Below are 26920 nucleotides of genomic sequence, written 5' to 3' on the forward strand. Positions count from 1 at the left end.
TTTCAGATGCAGTTAAAGAATTATCAGAGCAGACAAAGAATCTATAGGTAGAACAAAAGCAGCATTGTGCAGAAGATATCTGGAAGCCCCATTGCTGTGGTCCATTTCTGCACTATTACTTTTAATAGCTGAGGTCAGCCTGTGCCCTAGGCACTACATTAAGGTCTAAGCATTCAAGAATCTAAAGACTTAGACTTATTTCTATTTTCACTTTCTTCCGTGGCATAATGCAAATGGTTCTGTAACAAAACTGGTGAAAGTCTAATTGATACATTTGACATGCTTGAATTCCTACCTAGGTGGTTGATGCCTTCAGCTTGAGATTTTGACTTCTGTAAAAATACAGACTCCTCTGGGAGAAAATATGGCTTTCGTTTGGGTGCTTTTGATAATATGCTTTTATATATATGGTGTCACCATGGACATCAAGAGGGCTGAAAGAGGATTCAAGAGTAAAAGAACCCAGAAAGGAGAGCTAAGGGTGAGGGTTGTCCTCTTTAGATTTCCTTGTCAGAAATTTCTTCTTAATTATCCCCTTAACGAGAGGTGATACTATGGAGAAGCATTAGTTTCACTCATCAGACTCCCCTGAAAAGCTTTTAATTCCTTTTACCAAAAGAAAAATTACAACCTCAGTGTCAAGTCAATAACTGATATGCATGGCTATAAAGCTACCTTATATGACAAGGGTAAATCTTTCAGGTAAAACCTGCTTCCCATTCAAGATGGGGTTACAGCTGCAATAACATTTACAGAATTTACGAGTTGAACTCCGGAAGAAAAAGACTTCTCAAGGGAGGAATTTCGGCCTAACCTAAATGTCCAGAACCCAGTGGGGATTGTGACTTTATGTGTTAGTTGCTGTAAGGTTCAAAGATGATAAAAGGGACAAGTGAGTTTGAGTCATTCGAGTGAAAATGTTTGTGGTCAGTGTTGAGGGGGACGGAATTTACAGAAATGGGAACCGCTTACTTTTTAAATATCTCTTAAGCATATCAGATCAATCAGTCAAGCATATTTATTATCATCATCTAATTTTATTAGCACAATTTACCCCAAAATTTATCTGTACTATGATTATGTGACAGTAACATAGGTGAACATGAGAAACCCAAGGGAGATCCTTATGTGAAATTGAATACGAGCAACCCATATCTTCACATCACTGACAAACTTTCAGTGCTTCCTGTGGAGGTGCGTGGTTCAGCTCCAGCCACATGGCTGGTGCTAGAGACTTGGTGAATCCTTAAGGAATCAAAGAGTGACTGGATTTCTAGCTTGCAAAAATTGTACCAAAATATCAGTGGCTTTGTCTTAAGTGGGTTTAAATCGTGCTGCCTTAGCATCCACTTGTAGGACTGAGGTCAACTGTTTGAAACTTGTTTTTTCTTCATCACCTTTGACCTAGTCAAAACATCTCCTCCTGGGTAATTGTTTGTGATAGAATCCACTTGTTTCTTATCCCCATAACATGCACAGTGCACTCCACAGCTGATAAAAATAATTAAATCTAATGGTCAACACCAGAGTTCTATAAATAAGTTCTCCCTTTCTCTTGTGTTTTTGTAAACTAGGCAATCCCCAATCCCCACAGGAAAACCCAAGAGAGCCAATCCACAGATCTTTATAAAGGAGAAGTCCTTAGATCCTCTGTCTCCTTGACCTTCCCTCTGAACTCCCTGCAGCCAGCTGCCCAACTGCCCATCAGCTCCCCTAACTTCTCTGGGATCTGTAAGTAACAAGTTTCTGCTATTTTATGCATTTGTGTTTCACCTCCTGCTGTGTCTCACTTGACCCACACACCCAAACTGAACCGACCCCCACTCTCATTAGGGCACTCCTGGCAGTGGCTGTCTTGGCTTATGGCCACTCAAGAGCAACCTGAAGACTGGGGTAAAATGGAATCACAACACAAAAATAGAGGAATCTCTCAAAGAGCGTGGCTTGGTGATTCAAGGGGAGGCAAGAGAATTAACAAAGGAGAGGGAGTTTTCAGTGTAGACATTCATTTCAAGAGAGAAAGATTCCCATACATTCTTTTATCTTTAGACCATCTGTATTTACGATTATTTAAATTTTTTAAGATTTATTTATTTAGTTGGAAGGCGGAGTTAGAGGGAGAGAGGGAGAGGTGTTCCATTAGCTGGTTCATTCCCCAAATGGCTACAACCGCTGGAGCTGGGCTGATCCAAAGTCAGGAGCTTCTTCCAGGTCTCCCACGTGGGTGCAGAGGCCCAAAGATTTGGGCCATCCTGTACTGCTTTCCCTGGGCCGTAGCAGAGATCTGGATTGGAAATGGATGACCTGGGACATCTACCAGCACCACATGGGATGGTGGCACTGCAGGCTGCAGGTGGCTTTACTCGCTATACCACAGTGCTGGCCCATTACTCTTCAGACTAATACATCTTCCATATACCTACAATAAACCACAATACATGCTAAGCATCTCCAATGGAAAATAAATACAAAGTAGCTCTGTCTTCAAAGTTCACATTTGCTTGGGAGTAATTGTCATGGAAGCAAATAGTTATTTAGGACATCAGTTCCTTTTAGAGAGTGGCAGAATACATTTAAAAGTATAATATTTAATATTATTTGATAATCCCATAACTGGGTGAGTACACTGCTTATTCTAAATTTCTTCCTGGTACTGTAATGTTATAATCCATGATCCATATGCACCATGAACCAAAAGATCATTGGGAATTAAATGTGCTTATTAACATACATGTGGTTATGTGCACTGAGTGGTCAGAATTCTTTCAAACTGACAAAATTCGATATAATTTTTGCCATGCAGTGTGCTGCATTCTTCATTTTTTTAGTGATTTTAAAATGCTGCTGGGATCCAGACTTCATATCCTCACAGAAAAGATGATGTGCTTTTCCAAACTGAGTGGCATAACTTTCTTTTTCCTATGGGGGACCCAAAATGAATTTTTGAATGTCAGTGTGGCATTTAACATTTGAGAACCACATCTGATGAGTCTATTAGACCTTTACAAGTCCACTTCCTAGGGCCTTTTTCAGAGGAAAGTGACAGACATTTTGCACTAGGCAAGGAGGAAGCATGAACTCTCACAGAGGAGGGAGTGCTTAAATTACAGGCCTTAAATAAGAAGGGATGGGGAGAGAAAGGCAGTGAAAAAGGCTTATCCTGTTAGTAACCCCATGCCAACAAAGGCAAGGTGTGTTGGAGTTGATGGTGGAAGCCCCATGCAAATTAACAAGATGGGAGAAATTGGAACTTTTACTTGTGGGTGGCTTGATCTGGAAGCCTGCTTTCCTTATTCTTCACACACAATTTCCTGAAGTAAAAGGATTAGGAAAAGTACACCACATTCCTTCAGTCTGCTTTCATGCAAATTTATAGCATGACTGTTTATTTATAGAGAAATAACAAAAGCCTTTGCAAGCACCATTCTTCCTAAATAACATTTCCCCAACTATTATTGAAAAAAGTACTGAATAGACTTTTTATAAAGAATTTCGTTTTGTTCTTTCCTATGGAAACAATCATTTACACCTGTCATGAGGGTTCAACAAGATATAAATGGAACAAAGAAGGAGGCACCAGAACTTAAATAAAATGGAGGTGGAAAAGATGCTGCAGGTGCTGACCTAACTACAGGTGTGGAGGGTGGTATATATTTTGTGTAAGTGAAAAACACAGTACATCAGAATTATTCTCTGGCTATTGTCCTCTGAAAATATTAACCGCAAATTCAGAAGGAATCGCTGATGTATAGTACTCTGATTTGTAACCCAATGTGCACAATATTAAATGTGCAGGAAGAAGGGGGGGGGTGGCATTAATCGTGTTATTAGGGGCTCAAGCTATAATGATTTTCCTGCACAGGATTAAGCATTTGTGACTTTAATTGGCAAAATTATGGTAAAGGAGAAATTCAAGCCGGTCACCAGAACAGGAAATTAGAAGCAGGGACAAAAGACCAGTTAAAGAGTTACACACACACACACACACACACACACGATTTAAATAACAAGATCCTTAAAATTCAAGAGGTGTCAGAAGAAGAAATGTGACTAAGTTCTAAACGATGCATATAGACAGATTTATGTAATGGACTAGGGGCAGGGAGAGGTTTGTTTTTAGCTATTATAGCCAGTGCCATTTGAACTCTGTTTTCCCTGTAACCTGCAATTATAACATAATATCAAATACTGTTTTACAAGTCTGAAGATGGTCTATGGATGCCCAGAGGAAGTGACCATCTCTATCTGCAATTCAGGAGTGATATTTGTGTTTCTGAAATTAGGAGATGTATTTAGAACAAAAGAACACAGAGTTGAGATGTGTAGCTTTGAGCAGGAGGAAATGTTTGAAGCTTGATCTGCAACTCACTCTAGCAGGATGCAAAGGAAGCAAGAAGAAGGAATTACATAAAACTCATGTTAAGGAGTATAGGATCCTATAAGTACTGGAAATCTAGAAACATCTTTAACCTGAGAACAGTCAGAATCAGATTAACTTGAAGGAAAATAATTTCGGTCACAATATTTGAGTACTCCATAATATAGTGTGATATTGGAAAAGTTTTATTGACATATACAACATATACAAAGGGACTTTGGAAAGTTTGTAAAAAAGTGGAATTAAAGGAAATTTATTATAGTACAAAAATTTTTGAAATCTAGCCTTTTAAAAAATATTTGAGACGTAGTTACAGACAGAGGGAGAGACAGAGAAAGGTCTTCTTCCATTGGTTCACTCCCCAAATGGCCACAATGGCCAGAGCTGTGCCGATTCAAAGCCAGGAGGCAGGTGCTTCTTCCTGGTCTCCCACGAGGGTGCAGGGGTGTAAGCACTTGGGCCATCTTCTACTGCTTTTCCAGGCCACAGCAGAGAGCTGGCTTGGAAGAGGAGCAGCTGGGACTAGACCCGGCACCCATATGGGATGCCGGCGCCGCAGGCAGAGGATTAACCTGTGCCATTGCACCGGCCCCTGAAATCTACCCTTAATGTTTGCATTGTTACACATTTTCAATGAGCTTCCTGAAGACTTGTTCTATTCATGGATTTCAAACTTTTGCACTAATCTTTAATGAATTTTCCATGAATTTTCAGAAGTGCCTTCATGGATTACAAGAAAGGAAAACATTTTCTGGAAAATCCAATGATAAACGAAGGCATAGAGATGGGATCAATGGATGAGAAGCTTAGTTTGGTAAGAAAGGCAGGTCATTCTGGGGAAGGATGGAGACCAAAGAAAAAGCTATGAGAATTATAATGAAAGCAACATTTGCTTCTTGTTGGTTTCTATTTAATATTCATTTCAGCCCAAGAACTATGTAATGCTCCCAAAGATGGTTCTGACTTATTCGGACAGTTACTTCATGAGATAAAAATCGTGTTCTCTGATTTTTGGGTGTGAAAACCAACCCACAAAACTTAAGTAAGGATCAGAAATAGTATTCAATGATAGATTTACTTGATTTCTAATCTGATGTTAGTAGGAACTAAATTGGAAATATAATTTTGTTGCAGAAGTAGAGTCAACTCTTATAAATGGGATAAGCCACATAACAGCCATTTTCACTAAAGCGGGAGATGTTAACCATACCATTCTAAAGAGACTTCTGTTACAAGGGTTAACTTGACACTCAGGTGAGAGAATAAAATGAACATTACTTGCTAAGCCACTTCTGCAGACTGAGACTTCAGATCTGAATACTGGTCTTCTTAGAAAACATATTCTTCCAGGTACCAAAAGCACACTCTACAAGAATGCTCAGAAGACTTAGTTTCATTTGCTTGTTTAGATATAAGCAAAGACCAGCGTTAAGACTGAGGCAAGATTATGCAATAGAGGGGCCAGTGTTTAGCACAACAGTTAAATTGCTAGTTGGGACACCTGCAGCCTATGTAAGCATGCCTGAGTTCGAGTCCAGCTTTGCTTCTGATCCAGCTTCCATATATAATGCACTCCCTAGAAGACAGCAGGTTATGGCCTAAGTGGTTGGGTCCCTGCTACCCATATGGGAGACCTTGATCGTATTTCTAGCTCCCAGATTCAGCCTTGCCCAGCCTTGGCAGCTGTGGACATTAGAAAACATGGAAAGAGACTAGAGATGGCAAATTTCTTGGTTGGTATCCCTACCCTTCAAATAAATGTAATTCATTGATTCATTCATTTTTTAATATAGAAAAGAGAAAAAAGTAGGAATTTGCCTCACTGTTAAGATTGAATGATAAAATCCATTCTCTTACTGAATTATGTGTTCATGCCAATATCTGCATTAAGTTGTAAACAACCATATTATCTATCCTCTGCCACTAGCACAATGTCTGACATCACAGTCATTAAATAAATATTTGTTGTGTGAATTAATTATTCTACTCTATATGTCTCAATTTGTGGATGAGAACACTGAAGTCCAGAATTTAAGTAACAGATAGTGGAAGACCTGTGGTTACTACTGCAACTACTGGGCATACAATGATGTCAAGGTCTCAGAAATAACAGGCTGACTCTATAATATAATAAAGTAATTTATGGCATTCATGTATTTTTTTTTGCTGCTGATAGTTTATAGAGAAGTTTCAAGGCTTAACCATGAGCAACTGATAATTCGTTCAGACTATGCATTAAAAAATATAAGAGAAGGCAGCACAGTGGCTTAGTAAATAAGACACATCAGATAGCAATATTTGCATTAGCCAAATCATTAAGAACTGTGTCAAATTTGCCAGATCCCTTTCTACAACAGTGCCAGAGGGCTAGCTTCCTTTACTGTCTTCATTATTGAGAGAGATCCCAGACAACATAGAAGTGGAATATCTGAGCTCAAATTTGCATGTTCTCAACATTCAGGAAGTTTTCTCCAAAGTATCATAGGGGTAGGATTTGAAGTTACTTCTAAGATTTGTACCTGGAAATCTACAAGAAATGAAACTCCCTGGCCCTTACTCTAAATGGTCAGGATTGAGGAGTCACTGCAAGGGTAGATACAAAATGCAGTCTGTTCACCAGGCTCTGGGTGAAGTGGTTTGCACATGTTAATGAGTTAACAGGTTCTAAATTTTTTCAGAACCCAGCCTGTCTCTATCCCTAATTCACCACTATTCATAGCAGACATTATACTGATAACCATATGTACACTTACCTCTAAATAATAGTCCTTGCTGTTATAAAAATGGAGGATGTATGGAAAAAATAAATGCCTTAGATGAAAATATGTGAATAAGTGATTTCATATAAAATGAGAAATATATTAAGTTGTAAAATTACTGTGGGAAGGAAAGATTTTAAAAAGTGGATACTAAGAGACCAAATGCTTACAGTTCAGCCACAGATCAAATTTAGAGCAAAAAATAATTGAATACATCCACAGATAGTCATATATTGAGGTTTACCCCAGATTGATGTTTTTAGTTTTCAGACAGGATGCACTTTGCAGCTAAGAAAGGCCACAGAGACGATAAATTAGATTTGTGAAGGCATATCCAACTGAATTGATAGCTGGAACTTGTAGATATAAGGCTATACATTCCCTAATGCACTTAATCCTGATATTTCCATAATGTTAACCTAAATGATAAGAGAAAAACATTTCCACTTTTAGACTGCCTGCCCACTTACATTTTTAAGAACCACATAACCATCAAAAATCATTCCATACATGTTTTCAAAGCAAGTATATTTTGAAAATACTAATTCTATAAATTGACACTGGTAACAAATTTGAATTAAAGGTTGTTATTTTCACTTGTAAGATGAAATCTGGGAAGAAATAAAAATCATGAGGTGAAAAATGTTCAGAGACCTATTTGAATTATGCCATTTCAACTGTTTCCTCCAGTGCTAGCTAGAACTTCATTCACTATGCCAAATATACTGTAGATACACCTGTTCTTCAAATACTAGGGATCCCGTATAGAATCACATAGTGCATCTTGTAGGGAAAAGGAGCTGCCTTTCTAAAGTAACCCAAAGAAAACTTTTTTATACCCATAGCCTTATGGGTATAAAATATTTATACAGGAAATTCAAATGAGTCTATTTTAATGTCAGGTGACACGACACTAATTTATTCTTCTCTAGTCTTAACCCCTTCATAACTTCATAAGGAAAAACAAAAACACATTTCTGCTTTCTTGCCTGAATGCCATTTATTGTATTTTAAAATCCATTTTTCTAGTGTATTAAGGAGTGTGTGAAAAAAGACCACATGAAACTACTTCTGCATTTTCTGTTGACATGCTACTAAAATTAGCAACTTTTTAAAATTTATTTTATTGGGGCTAGTACTGTGAAATAGCAGGTAAAGCCACTGCCTGCAGTGCCCACATCGCATGTGGGAGCTGGTTCGAGTCCCGGCTGCTTCACTTCCGATCCAGCTCTCTGCTATGGCCTGGGAAAGCAGTAGAAGATGGTCCAAGTCTTGGGCCCCTGCATCCACATAGGAGACCCAGAAGAAGCTTCTGGCTTCAAATCAGCCCAGCTCCAGCTATTGTGACCATCTGGGGAGTGAACCAGCAGATGAAAGACCTGTTTCTCCTTCTCTCGGTACCTCTGCCAATAAATAAATAGGTCTTTAAAAAAAGTCATTTGAAAGCGAGGTAGAGACAGAGGTTTGCCATCCACTGGTTCACTCACCAAATGATTACAATGGCCAAGAAGAGCCCATCTGGAGCCAGGAGCCAGGAGCTTCTTCGGGTCTCCCATGTGGATGCAGGGGCCCAAGGACTTGGGCCATCTTTCACTGTTTTCCCAGGCACATTAGCAGGGAGCTGAATTAGAAGTGGAGCAGCCAGGACTTGAAACGGTGCCCATTTAGAATCCTGGAGCTTCAGGCCTGGGCTTTTAACTCACTGCACCACAGGGCTGGCCCCTAAAATTGGCAACTTCTTAACATAACCTGGCAGACTAGACTCTTGTGATACATTGGAACATAAAGGGGAATATCATTCCTGTTTTTATTAAGCTTAAGTTCTAGTTGACCTAGATCAACAGTACACACAAAATTGTAAGTTAAATGGTCATGTTTTGGAAGGAAGGGCTTTCTTAGAGTTTTTTGTTGTATAGTATGGCCAGGGAAGGCTTTATCGTACAAAGAATATTTTAGTAGAGATTAGAAAATGTAAACAAACAAGCCTTGGAAATACATACAAGAAAATTGTTTTAGGCAAATAAAAAGTAATTTAAAAGGCAATAGAATATAAATGTGGCTTGAGTGTGTAAAACAATGCAGCTGCAGGAGTAAGAAAGGGTTGGGCACTGTAGATGAGGTCTAAGGGGCAGCAAGGGCCACATTCTATACGGGCATATAGGTTGCTGTAAGACTTGTAGATTTTACTTTAAGTGATATGAAAAGGGTTCAGAATTTTGCACATAAAGAATAAGGTGACATTAGTTTTCTTTTAGCAGGAATATTTGGAATATTGTTTTGAGATTACTATGTAGGAAGGCAACCACATCCAGTTAGAAGGATGCTGAAAAATCGAATGAATACCAGGAGCTATAGGGTGGTAACAATACATGTGGTAGTTATTGTATTTTAGATGTAGTACAAAAGTCAAGATAACAAAGTAGACTGAAACTGTACATGGAAAGTGAGAAAATTCCAGTGCTCTAGAATAGGCAACTAGAATTTGAAGTTGATTTTTTTTAATGAGATGTGAAGTTTCAGGGGGAAAGGCAGGCTTAAGGCAATGGTGGGAGCTGCCAGAGGGGAGTGAAAAATTGGGCTTTCAATTTTTATGTTAATGTTGAGATAGATCTTTGTTAGAAACTGAAGGGGAGGTCTGGAATGTATGGTTCTGGAACCCAAGGAAGTAGAATAGCCCGTGAAAACGTGGTTGCAAGGACATTGAGAAGTGTTTGATGTATCTGACGTGAGCTGTGGTGGTTGCTATCGTGAGTGTTTCATACATCTAAACTCATTAAATTGTGCATATAAAATATGTGGCGTTCTGTATCAGTTAACCTGAGGAAGAGCTGTGTAAAATGGAAATAGACGTTTGAAGATGGTCAATCTTTCCTAAGCATCCACTGTGACTGTATTCTATACAAAAGTACTTCACAACGTTTGTGCAATTGGATTTAAAAATTGAGTTTAGAGGCATGTTTTTTTTTTTGACACAGCAGGTTAAGTGGCTGCTTATGATGCCAGCATCCAATGTAAGAGTGACAGAGCCCTGGGAACACCACTTCCCATCCAGTTTACTAATGTGCCTTGGAAGGCGACAGCTGTAGCTCAAGTACTTGAGCCTCTGCTACCCTTGTGGGAGACATGGATAGAGTTCATGGATCTTGGCCTCAGCCTGGATCAGCTCTGTCTGTTGGTTGCCATTTGGGAAGTGAATCAGAGGATAGAAGATCTCTCTACCTCTGTCTCTGACACTCTGCTTTTCATATAAATAAAGAAAGCTTGGTAAAAAGAGTCGATTTTGATGCTAAAAGTTTTGAAATCAATGTGAAATTTTGAAGATAAGGGGTCTTCAAAAAGCCTATAGGGAATGTAAATTATGATTAAAAAAAATACTGCATGGGCTTCAAAATATTTTTGCACCAAAATGGACTTATTCCATGTGTCCACAGACTTTCAAATACCTCCACAGAATTTTAAGACTGTCTTATTTTTCATCACATAATAGAAATGCTACAGTATTTTTCCTAGAAAATGTTGGTTGCATTCAGAACACTTATTTTCAAATTCTCTTCATTTTGCTTCTTTTACTAATTTTAATTGAGGGAACAGAATTAAGTCTAATTTAGATGAGCCCAGGACAATTTGTGCACAATAATTTAGGAAGATCATTTGGGTTCTGCAGGCCACATTAAGAAATATGTTTACACATCAATGAAAGGGTTATGTTGGACAAGTTTGCTTCAATCAATGCCATTTGTTCTCAGATGTTCATAAATATAAACAAACAGGCTGAGTCCTCTTCCATTTGACTCTTTGTTTTTCAAGTATAAATTTAGTAATTTGTTCAGTTGATCTTTTCCCAAAGGGGAGAACTTACAGAGGGTGGCTGGCAGCACACGTTGCCAATACTCCTGTTTGTCTTAGTGAAATTTGCTGCAAGCTCTGTTCCTGTCTCTAGCAACTTGCTACTTCTTATTCAGCACTTTTAAATAAAACCACTTCTGCTCCAATTCATTAGTCCTTAGAATTTTATATTTTAAAATATTTACGTATTTGAAAGGTAGAGTGGCCACAATGGCTAGCGCTGGGCCAAGGCTAACCAGGAGCCAGGGACTATATCCAGGTGTTCCTCACCCATATCAGTGGCCCAAGTCCTCTAGCTTCCACTGCTTTCCCAGGTGCATTAGCAGGGAGCTTGATTGTAAGCAGAGCAGCCAGGGCCTGAACCAGCCCTCTGAATGGGATGTCAGCATTGCATGTGGCAGCCTTTCCCAATGTGCTGCAGCATCAGCCCCAAGTTCTTAAAATTTGATAGTATTCCTCTAAGGCCTGAGTTGTAGCACAGCAGGGTGGGCCACTGCCTCGGAACCCTGCATCCCATTTGAGTGCTAGATCAAGTCTCAGCTTCTCCACTTTCAATCTAGCTCCCTACTAATTCACCTGGGAAAGCAGTGGGAGATAACCTGAGTACAAAGGCTCCTACCACCCTTGTAGGACAGGATGGAGTTTCAGGCTGCTATCTTCAGTCTGGTCCATTGCGGCCATTTGGGGAGTGAACCAGTGGATGTAAGATTACTCTAACTCTGCATTTCAAATTAATAAAACACGTTTTATAGCGTACTGTATGTGTATACTACACAGTCCCTCACACTGCAAAGACACTAGTTTCTATGACCTGGAAAATAATCAAGATTCCTCTGGCAACATATACTACTTTACAAATGTATCAAATTCTTAAGGAGTATTTTGGAAGTGGTGAAGGGAAATCTAACTTTAGAGTGAGGAACTGCAAGATTATGAAAGAATCTTTAGTCACAAATGGAAAAATAAAATCTTATATAAAATGTGACCATGTGCCCTAAGTACAATGAGTGAATAAAGGGGAGTTTCTGAATAGGGGAAAAAAGGGAGAATGGCAATCAGGGAAGAGAAAACATAACTTGGAATTTTCAAAAAAAAGTTACATAAAGCAGCTAAACTGAACAAAAAGCTCAAAATTTAGATGTTTCATAGACTCGACAGTGAAAATGTAGATTTTTAAGAGGAAACATCAAAGTTTCATGGAAATTTGTGTTTTTTAATTTTATTTCACCATGAGCTTTTAGATACACCTTAAATTTGGAAAAGTAGAAGCAATTAATATTTTATACATTTTACAGATATTTACTTCATTTAATTCTGTTCTGTTATTCTGAGAGGGGCAGGTTTATGATTATGATTTGTTAAATGAAGATGAGGAAACAAGTTGAGAATGGACAATTAGTACCCAACATGCAATAGTCAGCAAAAAGCATAATCTGAACTGTAAAAGATTCTTAGATACTAAGCATATTGTTATCACTTTGGGTTTTGAACTGAATTTTTTTTCCAATTCTACTGTGGATCCCAGAAGCTCATTTATCATTTGGATGTTTTCACTCAAAGAAAACTACCAAAACCAAAAACTAAGCTTTGTAAAATACTGCTATTACTTTTGAAAAAGTATTTAGTAAAGGCTAATTCTTAAACTTATCTAATGAAGAGAACAGATTTCATGTATTTCATATATGCAGTTTTAAGAGCATAATGACACTTCCTACTTTTACTCCCTCCCTTATATCTTTGATCCTCCTGCCTTAATTTTTTTTTTTTTAATTTTGGAGATAACATACTTTGAATTTACTTGAATCACAAACTTAATCCTCTGCTAAGCAAAGAATTCAACAAGTAGAAAGTAGAAAGACCACCATTCCTTAGGCATATAGACAAGGGTTACAAACAATAATCAAATCTCAAAAGTCTATTTCACTCAAATTAGCTACCACAAATCAGAAAACATATTTGTCTCTTGGGGATTGGCTTAGTAAGTTTAATGGTCTCCAACTGCATCCATTTTGTTTTGAACAAAAAAATTCATTCTGTTTTTATGATTAAATAGTACTTGTGTGTGTGTGTGTGTGTGTGTGTGTGACATTTCCTTTATTCAGTCATCAGTTGACAAATACCTGGGTTGAGTCTATATCTTGGGTTTTGTAGATTGAGCTTCTATAAACATAAAAGTACAGATAAATCCTTCATATGTTGATAACATATATTTTGAGTAAATTCCCAGAGATGGGATGGTTGGGTCATATGGTTGATCAACATTCAAATTTTTAAGGAATCAACTTACTGTCTTCCATAATGATTGTGGCTAGTTTACAGTCCCAATAGTGTATTAGGATGTTTATCCTCCACTCCTCATGAGCATTCATTGTTGAATTTTTTTGATAGCCATTCTAACAGGGGTGAAGTGATACTACGTTGTGGTTATTTGCAGTTCCCTTAATGGAGTCTTTTGGTTCCCCCTAAGTATGGGATCATGTCATCTGCAAACAGGAATTATTTAACCTCCTACTTTGCAATTTTTATCTCTGATTTGTTTTTCTTGCCTATTGGCTCTGGCTAAAATATTCAAGAAAATATTGAATAGCAATAGTGCATGTGGGCATCCCTGTCTTGTCCCTAATCTTAGTGAAAATGCTTCCAACTTCTGCCTATTCAATAAAATTCTAGCTGTGGGTTTGTCATACATTACCTTGACTGTGTTGAAATGTTCCTTGTATATCCCATTTGCTTAAGGTTTTTAATATGAAAGGAAGTTGTATTTTATCAGATGCTTTCTCTGCATCTATTGAGCTAATCAGATCATTTTTATTCAGATTGTTAATGTGACATATCACATTTGTTGAATTGCAGATGTTGAACCATTCCTGCATTCCCGGAATGAATCCACTTGTCCAGGGTGAGTGATCTTTCTGTTATTGGGTTCAATTAGTATTTTGTTGAGGATTTTTATACCTTTATCAGTGACTGTGTTCTATAGTTTTCTTTCATTGTTGTATCTTTTTCTGGTTGAAGAATTAGGGTGATTATGACCTCAAAGATATAATTTGGAAGGATTCCCTCCCATTCAGTTGTTTTGTGAAGTCCAGTACAATTCAGTGGTGAAGCCATTCAGTCCTGGGCTTTTTGTTGTTGTTGTTGTTGTTGCAAGGGCCTTTATCACTGATTCAATCTTCTTCCTAGTTATAGGTCTATTTAGATTTTCTATGTCTTCATGACTCAATTTGGGTAGACTGCATATGTCCAGAAATTATCCATTTATTCTAGATTTTCCAATTTTTTGACAAATAGCTGTAGTAATTTGTGATGATTCTTTTTATTTCTATGGTACCCATTGTAACATATCCTTTTTCATCTCTAATACTATAAATTTGGGTCTTCTCCTTCCTTTTGTTTTTAGTCAGTTAGGCCAATGGAATACCAATTTTATTATTAAAAACAGCTCTTCATTTCACTGGTTTGTGTTTTTTATTTCATTCTATTCTCTAATTTTTGTTTCTTCTAATTTGGGGCTGGCTTGTTCTTTTCTAGGTTCTTGAGAAGCATTGTTAGAGCATTTATTTGATGGGTTTCCAGTTTAATTCCTTGTGGTCAGAAAAGATATATGGTATCATTTCATTTTTTAAAAATATTTTGTTGACTTATTTTATAGTCTAGCATATGGTCTATCCTATTAAGTCCCATGCAGTTATGAAAAAAATATATGTATTCTCAGTTGTGGCATAACACATTCTGGAGATATTAATTAAATGCATATTGTTAATAGTGCAGATTAGCTCTGTATTTTTATTCATTGATTTGTTTTGTCTAGTTCTGTCCATTGATGAAAGTGGGATATTGCCATCCTCGATTATCATTGTATTGGAATACACGTGTCCCTTCAAAGCCATTGACATTTGTTTTAAATATTCAGGTGCCTTACCATTGGGTACCTATATATTTGCTATAGTCACACCTTTCTGTTGAATCGATCCCTTAATCACTACATAATACCCTTATTTGTCTCTTAACAGTTTTTGTGTTAAAGTCTATCTTGTTTCATATTAGGTAGGCTATTCCTGTTCATTTTTCATTTCTGTTCACATGAATATCTTTTGCCATCCTTTCATTTTCAGTCTGTATCTTTGTTCGTGCTATGCTATTGTCAGCAACATATAGATGGGTCTTCTTTTTCAGTCCATTCAGCTAGTTTGTATCTTTCAATTGGATAATCTAGGTCATTTACATTCAAGGTTATTATTTAAATTGATTTGCCATTTTTCTATGTTTTGGATCTCCTTTGTCCTTTTGAGGTTTTCTGCCTTCATATTCTTTTCCAATGCTGATTATCATTCTCTATTTCTGTGTGATCCTTAAGTATCATTTTTATGGCTGGCCATTTGGTTACAAATTCTTTCAATATATCTACTTTGGAAGGTTTTCATTTCACCTTCATTTATGAATGAGAGCTTTGCTGAGTATAGTATTCTGGATTGACAGCTCTGATTTGCTTTTAGGGATTGAGCTGTATTCTCTCCTAGCTTTTAGAATTTCTGATGAGAATGAGCTGTCATTCTAATTGGAGATCCATTGAAGGTAATTTGGCATTTGTTACACATTTTAGGACATTTTATATTTTAGTTTTGAACATTTGCTATAATATATTGTGGTGAATATGTTCTCTAATCATCTATTTTGGGTTCTATTTGCATTCTGTTCTTGGATACCCAAATGTTTGTCCAAATAATGGGAATTTTCAGATTATTTCACTGCATAAGTCTTCAAAATCATTTTCTTTCCCTAACTTCAGGAACTCCTAAGATATTTGCTCATTTGATGATAGTGCATAAATCTCAAACTGTTTCAGTTTTCCCACATTTCTCTTTTTTTCTGAGATTTCTTTTATTAAAAAAAATTTATTTGAAAGTTGAGAAAGAGAAAGAACAAACTTCCATTCTGCTGGTTCATTTCCCAAATGGCCACAATGGCCAGGATAGAGTCAGGCTGAAGCCAGGAGCTTCTTCCAGGTCTCATACATGGGTGCAGGGGCTGAAGCACTTGGTACATCCTCCACTGCTTTCCTACGCATATTAGTAGGTTGTTGGATGGCAAGTAGAGCAGCCAAGACTCAAACCACAGTACCCATATGGGGTGCTGAGATCACATGAGGCATCTTTTTTTTTTTTTTTTTTTTTTACAGAGGATCAGTTTAGTATGCATTAAGTAAGGATTTCAACAGTATTCACCCCCATAGAAACACAAAGTGAAATATATTGTTTGAGTACTCGTTATAGCATTAAATCTCAATGTACAGCACATTAAGGATAGAGATCCTACATGAGGAGTAAGTGCACAGTGACTCCTGTTGTTGACTTTACCAATTGACACTCCTGTCTATGGCATCAGTAATCTCCCTATGCTCCAGTCATGAGTTTCCAAGGCTATGGAAGCCCTCTGAGTTCTCCGATTCTTATCTTGTTTAGACAAGCTCATAGTCAAAGTGGAGGTTCTCTCCTCCCTTCAGAGAAAGGTACCTCCTTCTTTGATGGCCTGTTCTTTCCACTGGGATCTCACTCGCAGAGATCTTTTGCCAGAGTGTCTTGGCTTTCCATGCCTGAAATACTCTCATGAGCTTTTCAGCCAGCTCCGAATGCCTTTAGGGCTGATTCTGAGGCCAGAGTGCTATTTAGGACATCTGCCATTCTATGAGTCTGCTGAGATTCTCACTTCCCATGTTGGATCACTCTCCCCTTTATTTACTCCATCAGTTAGCGTTAGCAGGTACTAGACTTGTTTATGTGCTCCCTTTGACTCCCAGTCCCTTCACCATGGCCAACTGTGAACTGAAACTGATCACCTGGAACAGTGAGATGGCATTGGTACATGCCACCTCGATGGGATTGAATTGGAATCCCCTGGTATGCTTCCAACTCCGCCACTTGGGGCAAGTCAGCCTGAGCATGTCCCAAATTATACATCTCTTCCCTCTCCCATTCCCACCACCATGTTCAACAGGGATCACATTTCAGTTAATTTTCAACACTTAAGAATAACTGTGCATCAATTACAGATCTAAACCAGTCATATTAAGTAGAACAGATAAAAAAAACTACTAAGAGGGATAATGTATTTAGTTGTTCATTAACAGTCAGGGCTATGCTGATCAAGCCACCATTTCCCATAGTGTCCACCTCACTCCAACAGGTTTCCCTCTTGGTGTTCAGTCAGTCGTCACCGATCAGGGAGAACATATGGTATTTGTCCCTTTGGGACTGGCTTATTTCACTCAGCATGATGTGTTCCAGATTCCTCCATTTTGTTGCAAATGACTGGATTTCGTTGTTTCTTACTGCGGTATAGTATTCTAAAGAATACATATCCCATAATTTCTTTATCCAGTCTATCGTTGATGGGCATTTAGGTTGGTTCCAGGTCTTAGCTATTGTGAATTGAGCTGCAATAAACATTAGGGTGCAGACCTCTTTTTTGTTTGCCAATTTAAATTCCTTTGGGTAAATTCCAAGGAGTGGGATGGCTGGGTCGAACGGTAGGGTTATCTTCAGGTTTCTGAGGAATCTCCAGACTGACTTCCATAGTGGCTTGACCAGTTGGCATTCCCACCAACAGTGGGTTAGTGTCCCTTTTTCCCCACATCCTCGCCAGCATCTGTTGTTGGTAGATTTCTGCATGTGAGCCATTCTAACCGGGGTGAGGTGAAACCTCATTGTGGTTTTGATTTGCATTTCCCTGATTGCTAGTGACCTTGAACATTTTTTCATGTGCCTGTTGGCCATTTGGATTTCCTCTTTTGAAAAATGTCTATTGAGGTCCTTGGCCCATCTCTTAAGTGGGTTGTTGGTTTTGTTTTTGTGGAGTTTCTTGATCTCTTTGTAGATTCTGGTTATTAACCCTTTGTCTGTTGCATAGTTTGCAAATATTTTTTCCCATTCTGTCGGTTGTCTTTTCACTCTCCTCACTGTTTCTTTTGCAGTACAGAAACTTCTCAATTTGATGCAATCCCAATAGTTGATTTTGGCTTTGACTGCCTGTGCCTCCCGGGTCTTTTCCAGAAATTCTTTGCCTGTGCCAATATCTTGAAGGGTTTCTCCAATGTTCTCTAGTAACTTGATGGTGTCAGGTCGTAGATTTAGGTCTTTAATCCATGTGGAGTGGATTTTTGTGTAAGGTGTAAGGTAGGGGTCTTGCTTCATGCTTCTGCACGTGGAAATCCAATTTTCCCAGCACCATTTATTGAATAGACTGTCCTTGCTCCAGGAATTAGTTTTAGATCCTTGATCAAATATAAGTTGGCTGTAGATGTTTGGGTTGATTTCTGGTGTTTCAATTCTGTTCCATTGGTCTATCCATCTGTTTCTGTACCAGTACCATGCTGTTTTAACTACAACTGCCCTGTAGTATGTCCTGAAATCTGGTATTGTGATGCCTCTGGCTTTGTTTTTGTTGTACAAGATTGCTTTAGCTATTCGAGGTCTCTTGTGCCTCCATATAAATTTCAGCACCATTTTTTCCAGATCTGAGAAGAAGGTCTTCGGTATCTTGATTGGTATTGCATTGAATCTGTAAATTGCTTTTGGGAGAATGGACATTTTGATGATATTGATTCTTCCAATCCATGAGCATGGAAGATTTTTCCATTTCTTGGTATCCTCTTCTATTTCTTTCTTTAAGGTTTTGTAATTTTCATCGTAGAGATCTTTAACGTCTTTGGTTAAGTTTATTCCAAGGTATTTGATTGTTTTTGTAGCTATTGTGAATGGGATTGATCTTAGAAGTTCTTCCTCAGCCATGGCATTGTCTGTGTATACAAAGGCTGTTGATTTTTGTGCATTGATTTTATACCCTGCTACTTTGCCAAAATCTTCTATGAGTTCCAATAGTCTCTTAGTAGAGTTCTTTGGGTCCTCTAAATAAAGAATCATGTCATCTGCAAAGAGGGATAGTTTGAGCTCTTCCTTCCCAATTTGTATCCCTTTAATTTCTTTTTCTTGCCTAATAGCTCTGGCTAGAACCTCCAGAACTATATTGAATAGCAGTGGTGAGAGTGGGCATCCCTGTCTGGTACCAGATCTCAGTGGAAATGCTTCCAACTTTTCCCCATTCAATAGGATGTTGGCTGTGGGTTTTTCATAGATTGCTTTGATTGTATTGAGGAATGTTCCTTCCAAACCCAGTTTGCTTAGAGTTTTCATCATGAACGGTGTTGTATTTTATCAAATGCTTTCTCAGCATCTATTGAGATAATCATATGGTTTTTCTTCTGCAGTCTGTTAATGTGGTGTATCACATTGATTGTCTTGCGCACATTAAACCATTCCTGCATACCAGGGATGAATCCCACTTGGTCTGGGTGGATGATCTTTCTGATGTGTTGTTGCATTCTATTGGCGAGAATTTTATTGAGGATTTTTGCATCTATGTTCATCAGGGATATTGGTCTGTAATTCTCTTTCAGTGCTGCATCTTTTTCCGGCTTAGGAATTAAGGTGATGCTGGCTTCATAGAAAGAATTTGGGAGGACTCCCTCTTCTTCGATTGTTCTGAATAGTTTGAGAAGAATTGGAGTTAGTTCTTCTTTAAACGTCTGGTAGAATTCAGCAGTGAATCCATCTGGTCCTGGGCTTTTCTTTGTTGGGAGGGCCTTTATTACTGTTTCAATTTCTGTCTCAGTTATGGGTCTGTTTAGGTTTTCGATGTCTTCCTGGTTCAATTTAGGTAGGTTGCATGTGTCCGGGAATCTATCCATTTCTGATAGGTTTCCCTGTTTGCTGGCATACAAGTCCTTATAGTAATTTCTGATGATTCTTTTTATTTCTGTGGTGTCTGTTGTTACATTTCCTTTTTCATCTCTGATTTTATTGATTTGGGTCTTTTCTCTTCTTTTTTTAGTTAGTTGGGCCAATGGGGTGTCAATTTTGTTTATTTTTTCAAAAAACCAGCTCTTCGTTTGGCTGATTTTTTGTAATGTTTTTCTTGATTCAATCCTGTTGATTTCTTCTCTGATTTTAATTATTTCTCTTCTCCTACTAGATTTGGGTCTGGTTTGCTGTAGGTTTTCTAGATCCTTGAGGTGAATTGAAAGCTCATCTATTTGGTGTCTTTCCAATTTCTTGATGTAGGCACCTATTGATATAAACTTTCCTCTTAACACTGCTTTTGCTGTGTCCCATAAGTTTTGGTATGTTGTGCTGTTATCCTCATTTACTTCCAGAAAGTTTTTGATTTCTCTTTTGATTTCTTCTATGACCCATTGTTGATTCAGGAGCATGTTGTTCAATCTCCATGTGTTTGCGTATGCTCTAGGGATTCCTGAGTTGGTAATTTCCAACTTCATTCCTTTATGGTCTGAGAAGCTGCATGGTATGATTCTAATACTTTTGAATTTGCTGAGACTCGCTTTATGGCCTAGTATGTGGTCAATCCTAGAGAAGCTTCCATGTACTGCTGAGAAGAATGTAAAATCTTTAGCTGTAGGATTGAACGTTCTGTATATATCTGTTAGATCCATTTGGGCTATAGTGTCGTTTAAATCTACTGTATCCTTGTTGATCTTCTGACCGGATGATCTGTCTATTTCTGAGAGTGGAGTATTGAAGTCCCCCAGTACTACTGTATTGGGGTCTAAGTCTCCCTTTAAGTCCGTTAATAAATCTTTTAGATAAACTGGTGCCCTGTAGTTAGGTGCATATACATTGATAATTGTTATATCTTCCTGTTGAATTGATCCCTTAATCATGATATAGTGTCCCTCTTTGTCTCTCTTAACAGTTTTTGTGGTAAAGTTTATGTTGTCCGATATTAAGATGGCTACGCCTGCTCTTTTTTCATTTCTGTTGGCATGGTATATCTTTTTCCAGCCTTTCACTTTCAGTCTGTATGGATCTTTGTTGGAAAGATGTGTTTCTTGTAAGCAGCAAATAGATGGGTTTTGTTCCTTAACCCAATCAGCCAATCGGTGTCTTTTAACTGGACAGTTCAGGCCATTCACGTTCAAAGTGACTAATGATAAGTGGTAACTTTGCCCTGCCATTTGCCAAAGACAATTTCTAATATATGCTTTGAATTCCCTGTGATCTTTTGCTGTGAGGTTTCCTTCCTTGGTTTCCTTCCTTTACCTTCTTTCATATTGATGACCGTGTTTCTGTGTTTCTGTGTGTAACACATCTTTAAGCATCTTTTGCAGGGCTGGACGAGTGGCAACAAATTCTTTCAATTTCTGTTTGCAATGAAAAGTCTTTATTTCACCTTCATTCACAAATGATAGCTTTGCAGGATATAATATTCTGGGCTGGCAGTTGTTCTCTCTTAGTACCTGGGCTATATCTCGCCATTCCCTCCTAGCTTTTAGAGTTTCTGATGAGAAGTCAGCTGTGAGTCTGATTGGAGATCCTCTGAGAGTAATCTGACGTTTCTCTCTTGCACATTTTAGGATCTTTTCTTTATGTTTCACTGTGGAGAGTTTAATTACAACGTGTCGTGGTGAGGATCTCTTTTGGTCGTGTTTATTAGGGGTTCTGTGGGCTTCCTGTACTAGGATTTCTCTGTCCTTCTCCAAACCTGGGAAATTTTCTGCTAATATCTCACTAAAAAGGCCTTCTAATCCTTTCTCCCTCTCCATGCCTTCAGGAACTCCTAGAACCCGAATGTTGGGTTTTTTAATAGTATCCTGAAGATTCCCGACAATATGTTTCAGATTTCTAATTTCCTCTTCTTTTCTTTGGTCTGACTGTATCCTTTCCTGTTCTCTGTCTTCTAAGTCCGATATTCTCTCTTCTGCTTCACCCATTCTGTTTGTAAGGCTCTCTATTGTGTTTTTCATTTGATCTATTGAATTCTTCACTTCAGTCACTATCACAGTTTCCTGTTGTACTAGTTGTTTCGTTTCATTTTGATTCCTCCTTAATATTTCATTTTCACGAGAGAGATTTTCTATCTTGTCCATTAAGGATTTGTGTAGTTCCAGAATTTGTTTTTGAGAACTTCTTAATGTTCTTATCAACTTTTTTGAGATCTGCTTCTTGCATTTCTTCTATGTCATCATCTTCATAATCTTGAATTGGGGTGTCTTTTTCATTTGAGGGCGTCATGGTGACTTCCTTGTTTTTATTACCTCGGTTTTTGCGTTTGTTATTTGGCATATTGGAGATATTTGGTTTCTTCACTGTGGTGCTTTTTCTTGTTATACTATGACTCTAGATTAAGTGGACTATCTGTTTTTGATGGAGCCTTAGGGCTTGAGATGAGTGTGGCCTGAGAGCTCTGTTTGGTGTGCCAAAGGTGACACTCCCAGGTTAGGCGTGGTAAACCTCTCTCTCTCTCTCTCTTTTTTTTTTTGATTCAAAAGGGAAGTAATTCCGCACAGCTGAACAAAGTTGGAGGTAGTTAGCAGGCAAATGATATACCCACAGGAGCCAGAGATCGGAAGCTCTTTCCCAAGATCCCCACAGGGAATCTGTTCGGCCCTCAGAGTGGGCTCAAATTCTCCTTCAGCCTCCCACTGGGTTGCCAAAGTTACGGAATTGTAGCGTCTCTGGAGAGTGCTCACGTGAATTCCGTGAGTTCTCTCCCCCACCGTCTCTTTTTTCACAGTCTCAGTTCAGTAGCACCACAAATTTACTAGCTCCTAATCTCCTGTTAATTCGCCCCGCCCAGAGTCAGGTTTTTCTGCTAGGCTCAGGGCCGGTGCAGACCTGAGGTCGCTCTGCTTATGACGTATGTCCAAGATGGCGCCTGCTCTTTGTCTTGCTCGCCCTTGAGGGGTGAGCGGAGAGAGAGAAACCCGTGTCCGTACTAGTCACCCTTTTTTCTCTCTCTCTCTCTCTTCCAGTTAGCCTTGTGAACGTCCCCCCCCCCCCCCGGGGGTCATTCCCTCTAGTCTCCTCTCTCCGCTTGCCTGCCGGTGTCTCGGGCTATTGAGGTTCGGCTCACCTCGCGTTCCAGCGCTGGTGTGTTGAGTCTGCCGCTGATGTCCCGAACTGTGGGCTCCCACGCTCTCCACGCAGGTCCGCTGTGAGTCACGCGTTCCGGAAGAGTTTCTTCTGCTGTTTCCTCCCCTACTCTTCCTTGAACCTGCAGTATCTCCACTTTTATTAAACTATCTCTCCCCAGACTATCAGTGTGCTCCCTTCCTATTCCGCCATCTTGCCGGAAAACCCACATGAGGCATCTTAACCAGCTATGTCACAGTGCTGGCCCCAGTATATTTCTAAAAATTTATCTTCTAGATTGGATATTTATTTTTTTAACTTTTATTTAATAAATATAAATTTCCAAAGTACAGCTTTTGGATTACAGTGGCTTTTTCCCCACACTTTCTTCCCACATGTAACTCTCCTATCTCCCGCTCCCTCTCCCATTCCATTCACATCAAGATTCATTTTCAATTCTCTTTATATACATAAGATCAATTTAGTATATACTAAAGTAAACATTTAAACGAGGAAAAACAAAGTGTAAAGTACTGTTTGAGTACTAGTTATAGCATTTATTCACATAATAAAACACATTAAGGACAGAGATCCTACATGAGGAGTAAGTGTACAGTGACTCCTGTTGTTGACTTAACAAATTGACACTCTTGTTTATGGCTTCAGCAATCACCCTAGGCTCTTGTCATGAGTTGCCAAGGCTATGGAAGCCTCTTGAGTTCGCCAACTTTGACCTTATTTAGACAAGCTCATAGTCAAAGTGGAAGTTCTCTCCTCCCTTCAGAGAAAGGTACCTCCTACTTTGATGGCCCATTCTTTCCACTGGGATCTCACTTGCAAAGATCTTTCATTTAGGTTTTGTTTTTGTTTTGCCAGAGTATCTTGGCTTTCCATGCCTAAAATACTCTCATGGGCTCTTTAGCCAGATCTGAATGCCTTAAGGGCTGATTCTGAGGCCAGAGTGCTGTTTAGGACATCTGCCCTTCTATGAGTCTGCTGTGTATCCCGCTTCCCATGTTGGATCGTTCTTTCCTTTTTAATTCTATCAGTTAATATTAGCAGACACTGGTCTTGTTTATGTGATCCCTTTGACTCTTAGACCTATCAGTATGATCAATTTTGAACTGAAATTGATCACTGGGACTAGTGAGATGGCATTGGTACATGCCACCTTGATGGGATTGAATTGGAATCCCCTGGCACATTTCTAGCTCTACCATTAGAGGTAAATCCATTGTGAGCATGAGCCAAACTGCACATCTCTTCCCTCTCTTATTCCCACTCTTATATTAAACAGGGATCACTTTTCAGTTAAATTTAAACACCTAAGAATAATTGTGCATTTAATTAAGAATTCAACCAATAGTATTAAGTAGAAAAAAAAATTACTAAAAGGGATAGAGTATAGAAACTGGAATATAACCCTACCAGACAACCCAGCCATCCCACTTGGAATTTACCCACAGGAAATTAAATTGAAAAATATTAGAGCTGTCTGCACCTTATTGTTTTTTGCAGCTCAATTCACAATAGCTAAGATCTGGAATCAGCCTCAATGCCCATCAACAGTAGACTGGATGAAGAAATTATGGGCTATGTACTCTATAGAATATACAGCAGTAAAAAAAATGAAATCCAGGCTGGTGCCACAGCTCATTAGGCTAATCCTCCACCTGCGGCACAGGCACCCCGGGTTCTAGTCCCGGTCAAGGCGCCAGATTCTGTCCCGATTGCTCCTCTTCCTGTCCAGCTCTCTGCTGTGGCCTGGGAGGACAGTAGAGGATGGCCCAGGTCCTTGGGCCCTGCACCCGCACGGGAGACCAGGAGAAGCACCTGGCTCCTGACTTCGGATCAGCGTGGTGCGCCGGTTGCAGCGAGCCGGCCACAGCATCCATTGGGGGTGAACCAATGGAAAAGGAAGACCTCTGTCTCTCTCTTTCTCACTGTGTAACTCTGCCTGTCAAAAATAAATAAATACATAATAAAAAAATGAAATCTGTCATTTGTAACAAAATGGAGGAATCTGAAAAACAATATGCTGAATGAAATAAGCCAGTCCAGTTCCAAAGGGACAAATATCATATATTCTCCCTGATTGGTGACAACTGAGCACTAAAAAAGAAACCTGTTGAAGTGAAATGGATGCTATGAGAAACAATGACTTGATCAGCCCTTGTTCTGACTGTTGAGGATATTTGTTCTGACCAACCAAGTTTTTTGTTTAAGCTTTCTATAGTATTTTTATTTCACATATTGAATTCTTCATTTCTAATACTTCAGTTAGACTTTTCTTCACTATTTTTACTTCCTAGCAGAATTTCTCATGTCTGTCATGTATAAATTTTTTAACTCTTGTGTTTCTTGTTTGTTTGTGAGTAATCTCATTCTTTTGAGTTCCATTTCAAACATTTCATTAATCTCTTCATCTTCACATTCTAATATTGAAGTGTTGTGTTCCTTTTGGGGAGTCATATTGTCTTCCTGTTCATGTTTCTTGTATTTTTATGTTTCTTTTTCCAAAACTGTGGACACACTTGTTGGTTTTCTCTTTTGCAGCCTTTGTTCTTTGAAATAGCCACTATAGATTAATGAAATTCCTGCTTCTTCAGTGGATTTCCAGCAGTGTATGCTGGGTGGGCTAGGAAGCAATATCCAGTGCTCAAGGATCTGGCAAGAGTCTAAAGTGACATTCATGTTCACAACCCCAGTCCCTCTCTGCCAAGGTGATCCACCTGCCCAGGGTGAATCCACAGTGCCTGTGTACAGGTGTACAAACTACACAAAGGGTCTATGTGTTCCTTAGTGTGAACACTGTGCCCTGTGTGATGATTCTCCCCAGCACTGAGGGGAGTCTGAGCTTCTTGAGTGAGACCTAGTGATTGTCCAAAGCACTAGAAACAACACACACCATATTGCATAGTCACAGGGCTCCCAAAGTCATAGGGAACGGTAGATCCACTCCCTTATGAACATCTCCATCAAAGGAGAGTGCTACTTCATTCATGAGCCAGCTGCCAGAGATTGCTCAGGTTCCACCTTGGCAACTTGAAAACATTGCCTTGGTGGGGTGAGAGGAAAGAAATGACATGAGCCCTTACTGGAACTAAGTGGATGCCCTGTTCCTCTCCCAGCTCTCCAGGCCAGACCCAAAGACTGTGGAGAATGCAGATGTACCCCCTCTGACAAAATCCACTATTGGCTCTAGGGCTGCAGCAGCTTCCATACACCTTATTAAGATAGTGCTTTCTCCCTGTTGTTCTCCATCTGCATTTGTTGGGGTAAGGGAGGAAATGTGCTTGCTTTTCCTGGCATTAGGTGGCATCTTGTGTACCCCAGTCAGTGCTTCAGACCAGTCAAGTTCAGTGGGGACTGAGAGGATCTCCCTCAGGCAATAACACCAGTGTAGATACTCCAGTTTTCTCTCACCTGACTCAGGGAAGGTGAGGCCCCCACTTGTTGCCAGCTGTGGGAGTCACTGGCAGCATCCTGCTAGTTGCTGTATGACTGTACAGTCCCTGCTGCTCTATAGTGTCTTTTCTTTCCGTAGACTTTCCATTAAAAACACCTCTCCAACTCTCCCCTGGGAAAATGATCCCTCCCTGTTCTTTTGGTATATTCCTATGTTCAAAGTCAGAATGTCTTTTCTGTACTCAACCATCTTGGATCTCTCCAAGGCTAATTTTTTAAGAGTTCTATATATTTGAAAAGCAGAATGACAGGAAGAGACAAAGTGAGAAAAATCTATTCTCTGGTTTATTCCCCAAATAGCTGCAACAGCCAAGTCTTGGCCAGGTCAAATCCAAGATTTAAGAACTCTGTTTTTGTCTCCACTTGCATGGTTGGTGTCCAAGTAGCTGAATCATTTTCCATTTGTTTCCCAGGCACATCAGAAAGAAGGTGGGTCAGAAGCAAGGGAGCCAGAACTTGGACTCAAACAATCACTATGATTTGGGATGCTGGCATTGCAAGTCTCCAATAAAATGGAACGCTAAAAGGCTAACTTGATTGCTATA

The 26920-nt window shown here is 39.1% G+C and overlaps 1 long non-coding RNA gene across 1 annotated transcript; it reads left to right on the plus strand.

Annotated features, from left to right (window-relative positions):
- On the plus strand, positions 1-26920 carry LOC127483442 (uncharacterized). Its single transcript, XR_007909666.2, has 3 exons — positions 1-1731; positions 13837-13882; positions 26789-26920. It is a non-coding gene; the product is annotated as an uncharacterized lncRNA (long non-coding RNA).

The sequence above is a fragment of the Oryctolagus cuniculus genome, chromosome 1 (genome assembly GCF_964237555.1).
Source record: "Oryctolagus cuniculus chromosome 1, mOryCun1.1, whole genome shotgun sequence".
In the NCBI taxonomy this organism is placed as follows: domain Eukaryota; kingdom Metazoa; phylum Chordata; class Mammalia; order Lagomorpha; family Leporidae; genus Oryctolagus; species Oryctolagus cuniculus.